General features: G+C 50.0%; 1 protein-coding gene across 1 annotated transcript in view; it reads left to right on the forward strand.

The window, feature by feature from the left end:
• Positions 1 to 12,188, forward strand: part of DGKE (diacylglycerol kinase epsilon) — a 161,874-nt gene that overhangs the window by 88,612 nt on the left and 61,074 nt on the right. The gene's annotated exons all lie outside the window — the stretch shown is intronic.

The raw sequence follows: 12,188 nt of genomic DNA on the forward strand, positions 1-12,188 counted from the left end.
CCGGGGACCCTCACTGAATAACAGTTGGAATCCTTCGACCCCCTAACACGCCCCTCCCCCAGCCCTCCCCCCCTAGTCAATACTGGAAAGCCGGTAAATATTTAATTTAATTCACAAACCAATAGAAAAATAAATCACAATTTTAAATTCAATGGGAAGTTTGGCACTTTATTTAAATTCAATTAAGGCAACTCATTGTACATACTATATTTTGTTTGTTGCACTATCTCACGAATCAATCTGAGGATACCAACTTAATTTGGAGCCTCCAGTTCAAATTCCTTTATATTTAAAGAACAATTTAAAATTGTCAATTTTGCTTCTTTATTCATATGCACTTTATTAGTCTGTTAATAATATTTCATTTCCTAAGCAGTCACAGAACATCAGAGTAGGCTTCACATCCCCCCTGTTATCCCCAGACCACAGGTTAAGAACCGCTGGTCTAGGGTAATCAGTTGTCACCTTCATTTGTTAGGGAATGAGTAGGCGGTAAGCATCTTATAACATACATTAAGGCAAATTGCGTGGGTGGGTACAGGAAAGGATGATAAATTAAAACATAGTCGAGTTCACCGATGTCAGCAACAGAAGGGAATCATTAAAAATATTGAAGCCTCCGAATAATACAAATGCTGTTCAGAGGCTGCACTACTCTGTACTGACATGTATTAACATGCATTGTACAGTAATATTATGCAAGAGGTAAATAACTCCAATCATAACTCTCAGACAGTCCCTCACAAAATTTGGGAGGAATAAAAATGTTGACTGCATGTTTTGTTAAGCCACTTAGGCCATGGTGTCTTCTTTATGCAGTGGTAAGGTACAGCGAGTAATGAAGTTGAAAGTATGATGTATGTGGCTTTTACACGTCCAGCTACATTGGAGACTCGCTGTGCACAAGATCCCTACCATCTATTTGTTATGTTGCGTTAAGTGAATTTGCATTGCACCTAAGTCACCCCGAAGGTATATCCAGGTGTCAGTATGAAAGAACTGCTGCCCCGACACCCAGGGCATAAAAACTACTTAGATAGGGTTAAATCAGGAGAGCAGTTTTTAGCATTTTCCTGAACGTGAGGAACTTATGTGCTGAGAGAGAGTGAATTCACATCCCCAGCTCCTGTCACTCCAAAACCAGACAGTCAATGCACAAACAGCAGAGGCACACAGTATGGTTAAACAAGAAACTATCAGTTCGGGCTGGACTGTTCCCGTTTGGTGCAAGGTCAAGACTTATTTGCATATGGCTGGGTTCAAACTGAAATGGCATGGGGAGCAATAAACTATGGATATAGGTCAGATCTCTGTACTGGAATAAATGTATAACATTGTTCTGCACCCTGTCCATCGATTGTTGTTTTTACTTTCTAAAAGTGGCATTTTCAAAACACAATTTAACAAACATCTCCCTAAAAAGATGTGTTTTTAAATTCTGATTTCAGAGAGCCCAAAACTCCATGTTCGAGGCATAGGATAGTGCGCATGGGAATCAACTCCATCTCCAGATAGTTTTTTTCTGCCATCGGGTTCGGATGTGATTTGCTGCGCTCCGGGTCCATGTCGGTTTCGAACCCCGCTTCGACGCGCAGTCCCTCTCCACTCGACGGTATTGTCCGGATCGCGTTTCCCTTTCGCATCTTTAAAAACAAACTCCTCGACCTCGATCTTCGACGTGTGCCGTTGGGTCTACCTGCGCTGACCACGGCTGCAGTCAAGGGAAAGGACTCTTTTCAAAAAATGCCCCAGGTGTGGTGCTAAGTTCCCACACATGGACTTGCTCGAGGTTTGTAATCTCTGCCTCTCCCAGTAGCATGAAGACTTGAACTGCGAGGCCTGTGCATCGTGCAGGTCAAAAAAACCCATCTGTGACATTCGGACTCAACGTCACAAAATGTCTTGGGGAAGCAGCTCGATTACGGACATCTTCGAAGCAGATTCCAATGGACGTATGTCGTTACAACGCATACTTTTACAACGCATACCTTTACAACGCATTTTTACACCGCAACATCCATTACAACGCATTCCATTACAACGCATGCCATTACAACGAAATCTTTGAATCTACCTTTACAACGCATTCCACTACAACACATACTACATTTACAATGCATACTATTACAACGCATACCATTACATTGCATATATGGTAAGTATTGGATAGTGTAGGGGTAAAAATGACTATTCTAACTCCAGGGGGTGCAACAGTAGGGTAAGTGTTGGATAGTGTAGGGGTTAAAATTACTATTCTAACTCCAGGGGGTGCAACAGTAGGGTAAGTGTTGGATAGTGTAGGAGTTAAAATTACTATTCTAACTCCAAGGGGTGCAACAGTAGGATAAGTGTTGGATAGTGTAGGGGTAAAAATTACTATTCTAACTCCAGGGGGTGCACTAGTAGGGTAAGTGTTGGATAGTGTAGGTATGCGTTGTAATGGTATGCGTTGTAATGACTGCGTTGTAAAGGTATGCGTTGTAGTGGTATGCGTTGTAGTGACTTGCGTCGTAATGGTTGCGTTGTAATGGCATGCGTTGTAATGGATGTTGTGTGTAAAAGTTTTGTTGTAAAGGTAGTGCGTTGTAAAAGTTGAGTTATAAGTGTTGTTTCCCAATTCCAATGTCCAGCCTTAGCAACAAGATGATGAAGAAGATGTCTTCGTTTCCGAGGCCGATGACTCCGACGTCAAAGAGGAGACAATCACCCCGGCTCGGCGGTCCATGAGTACCATAACCCCTCTCCCAAAACTCAAACCTAAGGCTCCTGTAACACTCTCTCCCTCTGGCTCGGGTCGAAACCGTCAATATGGCTCAGACGCCCCGCCCTCGGGCCCAGCTATGAAATCTAAAGATAAGCCTTCCGGTTTGTGTTCGAGCCAGCTCCATTCCGATGCCAAAAAGGCATCTTCGGCACTGAAGCACAAGAACAAAGATGTGCCACACCCTTCTACGTCAGCACCGAAGACAGCCTTAATGCCAAAGCCTTCGATGTCCAAACATACCAAGGACAAACATTCGGAACCAAAAAACAACTTCGGAGCTGAGAAAATCGTAGGAGCCAAAAAAAGTATTGCGTCTCATACTCCTATAACAAAATCTAAGGAGTCCAAGACCCCACAGAAAACCTCAGATACTCGATCCAAAGAACATTTGGACCCAAAATCTTCAGCACCTAAAAAAGACATTTTACCCACACAGTCTTAACCTGAGTTTTCAGATCCAAAACAAAAAAATCTTTTTATTGATCCACAGACTGGCAACGTCGTCGCCAAGCCTCCAAAAAGCAGAAAACTGGACACTTCATAAGAATCTGAAATACCCTTGGAACGAAAGCTTCTCCTCCTCGAGCTGATCCAAATCTCTTTATTTCTCCACCACACTCCCCACAACATACTTTTTCATCTTAAACACTAGATGATGAAGATGATCATACTGATGGGGGTGGGAATATAGATCCAGTTTGGGATGATGATGTGCACATCCCATCCCACACAACGTAGACCCTTGGGATGACTACAACACATATCCCGACCCACATAATGACCCGGACCTCTATCCATCTAGGCCATCACGAACAGATGACAATTTTGGCTTTGCAACTCATCAATAAGGCTGCCCAGTACCACGGGGTAGAATTACATTCTAATCCTTTAGAAGATTTCTTGCTAGAATCCTTTGCACCCTCGCAAAAATTCATGCACATCCTGCCAATGTTAAATGCCATGCTCAAACAGTGGTGCCGAGCGAACCACTCGATGTAAATCAAGAAACAGATAAGATAGGAGATATCAACCGTGCGCTACCTACCTCTAATACTATACTAAAGCCAGGTAGAACCTCACCTACAAAAACACTCCTATCTTCACAAAACTCAGACAACTCACACAACATCCCAAGAGGGAATGGAACAGACGACCAAACAGAGGATATAGAGGAAATGACTGAGGCACTAAGAAAAGATCGAAAACAGAGAAAAGCGACATACAACCCCCGGACACACAGGCTAACCATCCCTAAGAAACTAACCAGGAACCAGAAGGCTACTAATGATCTTCAGAAACTAGTCTGCAACATGACACAAGTCACAATTAGTACTTTACAAGCGATGGAAGAAATACTGGAAATGACAGCAAGCACCCATTCTAAGATCACGAATATTCAAGATCTTGTACACTCCATACATAGAAAGAGCAACGAAATAGACATGTCACTAGCGAGTAGGATCAACCGACCAAATAGGACGAAGGCCCTGTCGAAGGAGGATGCCCTTGCCTTACTCAGATCCTATGAATCGCCAGATCATGAGGAAGTGGAGAACATCAAAACAGTTCCGATTGATCCTAATAGAACATCAAGAAAGAACGATAGGAAACTTAACCATAACAGCTTACAACAAGTCCAGCTTGATTCCGAACATGAAACCCTGAACATTAAGAACTCTGGGAAACAATCAATCAATCAATCAGTGACACTTATAAAGCGCGCTACATACCCGTAGGGTCTCAAGGCGCTGGGGGGGGGGGGGCCGCTACTGCTCGAACAGCCAGGTCTTCAGCTTCTTCCTGAAGGAGAGGTGGTCTTGGGTCAGGCGCAGGTCGGTCGGGAGGGAGTTCCAGGTCTTGGCGGCCAGGTAGGAGAAGGACCTTCCTCCTGTAGTCGCTCTTCGGATGCGGGGGACGGCGGCGAGGGCGTGGTTGGCTGATCGGAGGTGGCGTTTGGGAGCGTAGAAGTTGACTCGGCTGTTGAGGTAGCTCGGGCCTTGGTCGTGTAGGGCTTTGTGTGCGTGGGTGAGGAGGCGGAAGGTGATTCTTTTGTTGACGGGGAGCCAGTGAAGGTCTCTCAGATGTCCGGAGATGTGGCTGGTTCGTGGGATGTCGAGGATGAGTCTGGCTGAGGCGTTCTGGATCCGCTGGAGTCTCTTCTGGAGCTTGGTGGTGGTACCGGCGTAGAGGGCGTTGCCGTAGTCCAGTCGGCTGGTGACGAGGGCCTGGGTGACGGTCTTCCTGGTCTCCCAGGGGATCCACCAGAAGTTCTTCCGTAGCATGCGTAGGATGTTGAAGCACGCCGAGGAGACGTTGTTGACTTGCCTGGTCATGGAGAGGGAGGAGTCCAGGATGAAGCCCAGGTTGCGTGCATGGTCTGTCGGTTTGGGTGCGGTGCCCAGGGCGGGAGGCCACCAGGAGTCGTCCCAGGCGGAGGGTGAGGAGCCCAGGATGAGGACCTCCGTCTTGTCCGAGTTCAGTTTCAGGCGGCTGGTCGTCATCCACTCGGCTACCTCTTTCATCCCTTCGTGCAGGTTGGCTCTGGCGGCGGCGGGGTCGTTGGTCAGGGAGAGGATCAGCTGGGTGTCGTCGGCGTAGGAGATTATGCTGAGGTTGTGTTTGCGTACGATGGCCGCGAGGGGGCTCATGTAGACGTTGAAGAGGGTGGGGCTCAGAGATGATCCTTGGGGGACGCCGCAGATGACTTCGGAGGCCTCTGACTTGTACGGTGGTAGGCGGACTCTCTGTGTTCTTCCGTCGAGGAAGGAGATGATCCATTCCAGCGCCTTGTCCTGGATTCCGATGTTGCTGAGGCGTCGTACTAGGGTGCGGTGGCAGACCGTGTCGAATGCCGCGGAGAGGTCTAGGAGGATGAGGGCCGCTGTTTCTCCATTGTCCATCAGGGCTCGGATGTCATCGGTGGCGGCGATGAGAGCGGTCTCGGTGCTGTGGTTGGCTCGGAAGCCGGACTGTGAGGGGTCGAGGGATCCGTTCGTCTCGAGGAAGGCGGCCATCTGCTTGTTGACGGTCTTCTCGATGACTTTGGCTGGAAACGGGAGGAGCGAGATGGGGCGGTAATTCTTGAGGTCGGTGGGGTCCGCTGTTAGTTTCTTGAGTAGAGCGCTGAGTTCGGCGTGTTTCCAGCTCTCAGGGAAGATGGTGGTGTCGAAGGATGTGTTGATGATGTCTCGCAGGTGGGGTGCGATGACAGCGTCGGCCTTGTTGAAGACGTGGTGAGGGCAGGGGTCGGTCGGTGATCCGGAGTGGATGGAGTTCATCGTGCGGATGGTGTCTTCGGTGCTGATCGGGGTCCAGGCGTGGAGGGTGGTGGTGGGGGGTGGTTGTTCGGTCATGGTGTGCGTTGGTTGGTTGTTGAAGCTGTTGTGTATGTCCGCGATCTTGTTGTGGAAGTATGAAGCGAGGGAGTTGCAGAGGTCTTGCGATGGGGTGATGTCGTTGTTTCCTGCGCTGGGGTTGGAAAGCTCTTTCACGATGTTGAAGAGTTCCTTGCAGTTGTGTGCGTTGTTGTCCAACCGGTCCTTGAATGCTGTTTTCTTGGCGGCGCGGATCAGCTGGTGGTGTTTCCGGGTGGCAAGTTTGAAGGAGGTCCTGTTGTCCGGTGTCGGTTCCCTTCTCCAGACTTTCTCGAGGGCTCGGCAGTTCTTCTTGGAGCTCTTGAGTTCGTCGGTGAACCATGGGGCCTTCTTGCTGCCGGGTCTGCTAGGCGGGGTCCTCAGTGGGGCGAGTTCGTCCGCGCAGTTGCTGATCCACTTCGTGAGGTTGTCGGCGGCCTGGCTGGGGTTCGCTGAGCTGGCAGGAGGGTGCTGGCTCAGGGAGGTGGCGAGCTGGTCTGCTGTGATCTTGTTCCAGCTTCTGCGGGCAGCCTGTTGCTGGTGTTGGTGGGTCGTCGTTCTCTTGAAGGTGAAGTGGACGCAGCTGTGGTCCGTCCATTGAAGCTCTGTGGCGTGGCTAAAGTCGATGTCTGTGCTGGAAGAGAAGACTGCGTCGAGTGTGTGTCCGGCGAGGTGGGTGGGGGTGGACACCAGTTGCTTGAGTCCCAGGTTGGCGAGGTTGTCGAGCAGGGTGCTGGTGTTGCGGTCGTTGTTGTTCTCCAGATGGAAGTTGAGGTCTCCCAGGAGGATGTAGTCAGCGGAGGGGAGGGCATGCGGGCTGACGAAGTCGGCGATGTCCTCGCTGAATTGCGTGCGTGGTCCAGGGGGTCGGTAGATCAGGGTGCCTCTGAGGGTGGTGTTCGGGTTGGTGTGGATCTGTAAATGCAGGTGTTCGGCGCTGGTCAGGGTGTTGTCGGTGCTGGTCGTGAGACGGATGGTGCTCCTGTGGATGATGGCGATGCCTCCTCCCATCTGGTTGGCGTTTCGGTCCCTCCGGACGATCTTGTAGCCCTCTGGGATAGCGATGGCGATGTCAGGAGCTGAAGAGGCGTTCATCCAGGTCTCCGTGAGGAAGGCAACGTCAGGGGCTGTGGCGTCTAGAAGGTTCCAGAGTTCGATGGCGTGTCTGTGGACGGAGCGGGTGTTGAGCAGGATGCACTTGAGGTGGGTGCTGCTGGTGTTCGACTTGGCGGGTGCTGGTGCGAGGCTGGTCCGGATGCAGGTGAACTTGCAGGCGTGGCAGCTGAAAGGTCCGTGGGTACGTCGTGGAGTGGCTTGATGGCATTCTGGGAGTCGGCCGGTGTTGAGAGCGGTGAGGGTGGCGGCGGAGTACGTCAGGCGGGTCGGTCGGGGTCCTCGTGGGCCAGGGGTCCTGGCACTGGGCGCGGTCCAGGCGCGGACGGGCGTAGACGGGCTTACCTTTGGCGCGCCTTCGGCGCACAATCGGCGCGCCCGCTGCGCGTGACCGCTGCGCGTTCGCACGGTCGCCATTTAAGGCGAAGTGCGCGGGTGGGCGGAGCAGCTGGGAGGCGGGAGCGGGGAGGGTACAGAATAGAAAAAGGGGCGGGGAAAAGCGGCGGTGGCGGGAAGGGAGGGCAGAGGGCGGCGAGGTAGGCGGACAACAAGGAAGGAAACCAAAACACAGGCAAAATGAAATAAAAAAATACAAGCACAAATTACAGACAAAATAAGGCAAAAACAACCGCAGCGGAGGCAGCCGGCAACCGGCAAACGAGGCAGCAGCGAGGCAGAGGGCAGGCAAGGGGCACACGCAGCAGCTGGTGGCCGTGCAGCGCGGGGGTGTCCCACAAGTGGGTCACACTCACCTGCGTCGCACGGTCGCCATTTAAGGCCAAGTGCGCGGGTGGGCGGAGCAGCTGGGAGGCGGGAGCGGGGAGGGTACAGAATAGAAAAAGGGGCGGGGAAAAGCGGCGGTGGCGGGAAGGGAGGGCGGAGGGCGGCGAGGTAGGCGGACAACAAGGAAGGAAACCAAAACACAGGCAAAATGAAATAAAAAAAATACAGGCACAAATTACAGACAAAATAAGGCAAAAACAACCGCAGCGGAGGCAGCCGGCAACCGGCAAACGAGGCAGCAGCGAGGCAGAGGGCAGGCAAGGGGCACACGCAGCAGCTGGTGGCCGTGCGGCGCGGGGGTGTCCCACAAGTGGGTCACACTCACCTTCGTCGCACGGTCGCCATTTAAGGCCAAGTGCGCGGGTGGGCGGAGCAGCTGGGAGGCGGGAGCGGGGAGGGTACAGAATAGAAAAAGGGGCGGGGAAAAGCGGCGGTGGCGGGAAGGGAGGGCGGAGGGCGGCGAGGTAGGCGGACAACAAGGAAGGAAACCAAAACACAGGCAAAATGAAATAAAAAAAATACAGGCACAAATTACAGACAAAATAAGGCAAAAACAACCGCAGCGGAGGCAGCCGGCAACCGGCAAGCGAGGCAGAGGGCAGGCAAGGGGCACACGCAGCAGCTGGTGGCCGTGCAGCGCGGGGGTGTCCCACAAGTGGGTCACACTCACCTGCGTCGCACGGCCGCCATTTAAGGCGAAGTGCGCGGGTGGGCGGAGCAGCTGGGAGGCAGGAGCGGGGAGGGTACAGAATAGAAAAAGGGGCGGGGAAAAGCGGCGGTGGCGGGAAGGGAGGGCGGAGGGCGGCGAGGTAGGCGGACAACAAGGAAGGAAACCAAAACACAGGCAAAATGAAATAAAAAAAATACAGGCACAAATTACAGACAAAATAAGGCAAAAACAACCGCAGCGGAGGCAGCCGGCAACCGGCAAACGAGGCAGCAGCGAGGCAGAGGGCAGGCAAGGGGCACACGCAGCAGCTGGTGGCCGTGCGGCGCGGGGGTGTCCCACAAGTGGGTCACACTCACCTGCGTCGCACGGTCGCCATTTAAGGCCAAGTGCGCGGGTGGGCGGAGCAGCTGGGAGGCGGGAGCGGGGAGGGTACAGAATAGAAAATGGGGCGGGGAAAAGCGGCGGTGGCGGGAAGGGAGGGCGGAGGGCGGCGAGGTAGGCGGACAACAAGGAAGGAAACCAAAACACAGGCAAAATGAAATAAAAAAATACAGGCACAAATTACAGACAAAATAAGGCAAAAACAACCGCAGCGGAGGCAGCCGGCAACCGGCAAACGAGGCAGCAGCGAGGCAGAGGGCAGGCAAGGGGCACACGCAGCAGCTGGTGGCTGTGCGGCGCGGGGGTGTCAACAACTGACATGCCTCCTACCCAACTGTCGATCGGCTACAAAACATGCGTCAGACATAGCAGACCTCATCATCAACAAGGAAATTGATCTGGCAATCCTTACAGAAACGTGGCTATCGGAATCATCATCTCCAACCATGGATCTCTTAGTACCACCTGAATATAACATTGTGAGACTAGATAGACCAAGAAAGTCAGGAGGAGGAATTGCCTGCATTCACCGATCAGAGATAGAGGTCAATCAAATTCAATCTGACCCTCTAGAATCTTGCGAATACTTAGGTCTCAATATAAAATCAGCAACGAATCAAAGATCCAATCTACATGCATTTTACCACCCACCAGGAGAGAACGCTAAGTTCATAGAACAGTTAATGGAGATCATTACGAACAACTCTAACACGAATGCCAATAACATATTCTTAGGAGATTTCAACTTACATTGGGATGACTGCAATGACAAACTAGTCAACACGCTTAAGGATTTCCTTGCTGAGCTAAAACTCAACCAAGCATGCACGGAACCTACACACTCAAAAGGAGCAACACTTGACTGGATTATTTCAGATATCAAAAATACATCAATCCTCTCAATAGCCCCATGTGACTGGTCGGACCACTATGCAATAACATTCCGGATACCCATATTGAAAAAGGGCAAGACCGTTCAACCTGCCAATTTCAAAAAATGGATTCGAGACACAAGAGAGGCTAATATTGAGCTACTAGTAGAAAGCTGTGAGAGAGACTTAAAGCCACCCAGCAACTTACAGAATGCAAACGAGTTGACAGAGCATTATATAACCTCAGTCGGGAATATCGTCAACAACACCCTGCCATTAAAACTAAAAAGAATAACAGAGAAGAAGAAAAATCCATGGTTTGACGGATCACTGAACGAAGATAGGCGCAAACTAAGAATGGCCGAAAGAAAATGGAGACAACACCCATCATCCCCTGAGCTGAAAGCCCTTCAGAAAAATTAGAAACCAATATAACAAAAAGATCATCAACTCCAAAAAGGAATTCATAAGATCGGAACTGGATAATGCCAAAAACAGACCACGGAAACTGTTTGAAATCCTGAAACAACAATCAAACAAACTAACCAAAACAGCTCATGAAAATGTAAAAACATCCATAAGTAGCGAGGAATTTTCTACATTTTTCACGGAAAAAGCCAAAGCGCTTGAAACGGAGCTCTTAAGGGCAGCAAATAACCTCCCCATTCAACCATTGACTACGAACGATCCCAACTCAACTACAGTGTGTAGCAAAACAAAAAACAAGGCAAACTGGGACACATTCGAATTATACAATCAAAACACGATCGCCAAAATGATCTTGAAAATCAAACCTAACAACCACTACCAAGATCCCCTACCCGCGAAATGCTTAAGAGAAATCAGCCATGTTGTGGTGCCAATCTGGACCAAAATAATAAATGCATCACTGTCACAAGGGACCCTCCCAGACTGTCTAAAAACTGGTCAAGTTGTTCAATTGATCAAAAAACTGACTGCAGATGCTACAGACCCGAATAACTTTCGACCAGTGACCAACATCCCTCTATTGGCCAAACTAATTGAGAAATGTGTGCAGGGCCAACTGAGCCAACACATCCCTAAGTTCTCCCTACTAGATGAATGCCAATCAGGATTCAGATCGGGGCATAGCACGGAAACAGCGATCCTCCATATTATTGACGACGCGCTACAGGCTCTTGATCGAAATCAAGCATGCTTGCTAATTCTCCTGGACCTGTCATCGGCATTTGACACAGTAAATCACGAAGCATTACTGGCCAGGCTACAGGACAGGATGGGAGTGTCTGGAAATGTGCTGAAATGGTTCGAATCTTTCCTAGGGAGCAGAACACAACGTTTCCTGGTCAATCATTCAATTTCACCATCATGCCCTAACTCAATCGGAGTCCCACAAGAATCGACATTATCCCCTGATCTGTTTAACTTGTATGTCGAACCTCTTACAACAATTCTCAGAAACTCACAGATATCTTATCATATGTATGCGGATGACACGCAAATATATATAAAGATCGCCTTCCTTGAAGACATTGAGCTAATGAATGAAACATTAAAAAGGACACTGCAATGGTTAACTACCAATCATCCGAAGCTAAATGCTCAAAAAACAGAGTTCTTACTAATCTCTCCACCAAAGTGCGTCACGGAAATAAAGGAATGGACCAAGTTGGTGACTGCGCTCAACTGCACCCCGACTCTAGTCAACTCAGCTAAGTCGCTAGGAATCACTTTAGACGAGAATCTCGACATAAAAGCTCATATTAATTCAATGGCAAAAAGCGCCCGCTTCCACCTGAACTACCTAAGAAAATTGAAACCATCCATCTCTGAAGCAGATCTGAAACTGGCAATCCAATCTTTAGTCATCTCTAGGATTGAATATGGTTGCACCACCTTAGCAGGTTTACCAAAAACATCCACAGCACCACTAAAAGCCTGCCTCAATGCTGCGGCGAGACTCATCACCGGATCTAGGAAGTTTGACCACATCTCTCCTCACCTGAAAGCGTTAAATTGGCTACCCTATGAGGCCAGAATTCAACTAAAGATAGCATGTATCACCCATAGAGCACTCCACCACAATACTCCTAGATACCTATTCAAGAAAATTGAGCTATCAGGAGGCAACAGACCGGCCAGGAGTGCCAAAGAGTTGGTGCTGCGCCCAGCCATATTCAGAAAGAAAAAAACTTATGACAGAGCGTTCACAGGAGCTGCCCCCAGGATTTGGAACTCACTGCCTCCAAGCTTTAGGAAGATTCCTAATA

This window comes from Lissotriton vulgaris, chromosome 7 (assembly GCF_964263255.1).
Source record: "Lissotriton vulgaris chromosome 7, aLisVul1.2, whole genome shotgun sequence".
Taxonomy (NCBI): domain Eukaryota; kingdom Metazoa; phylum Chordata; class Amphibia; order Caudata; family Salamandridae; genus Lissotriton; species Lissotriton vulgaris.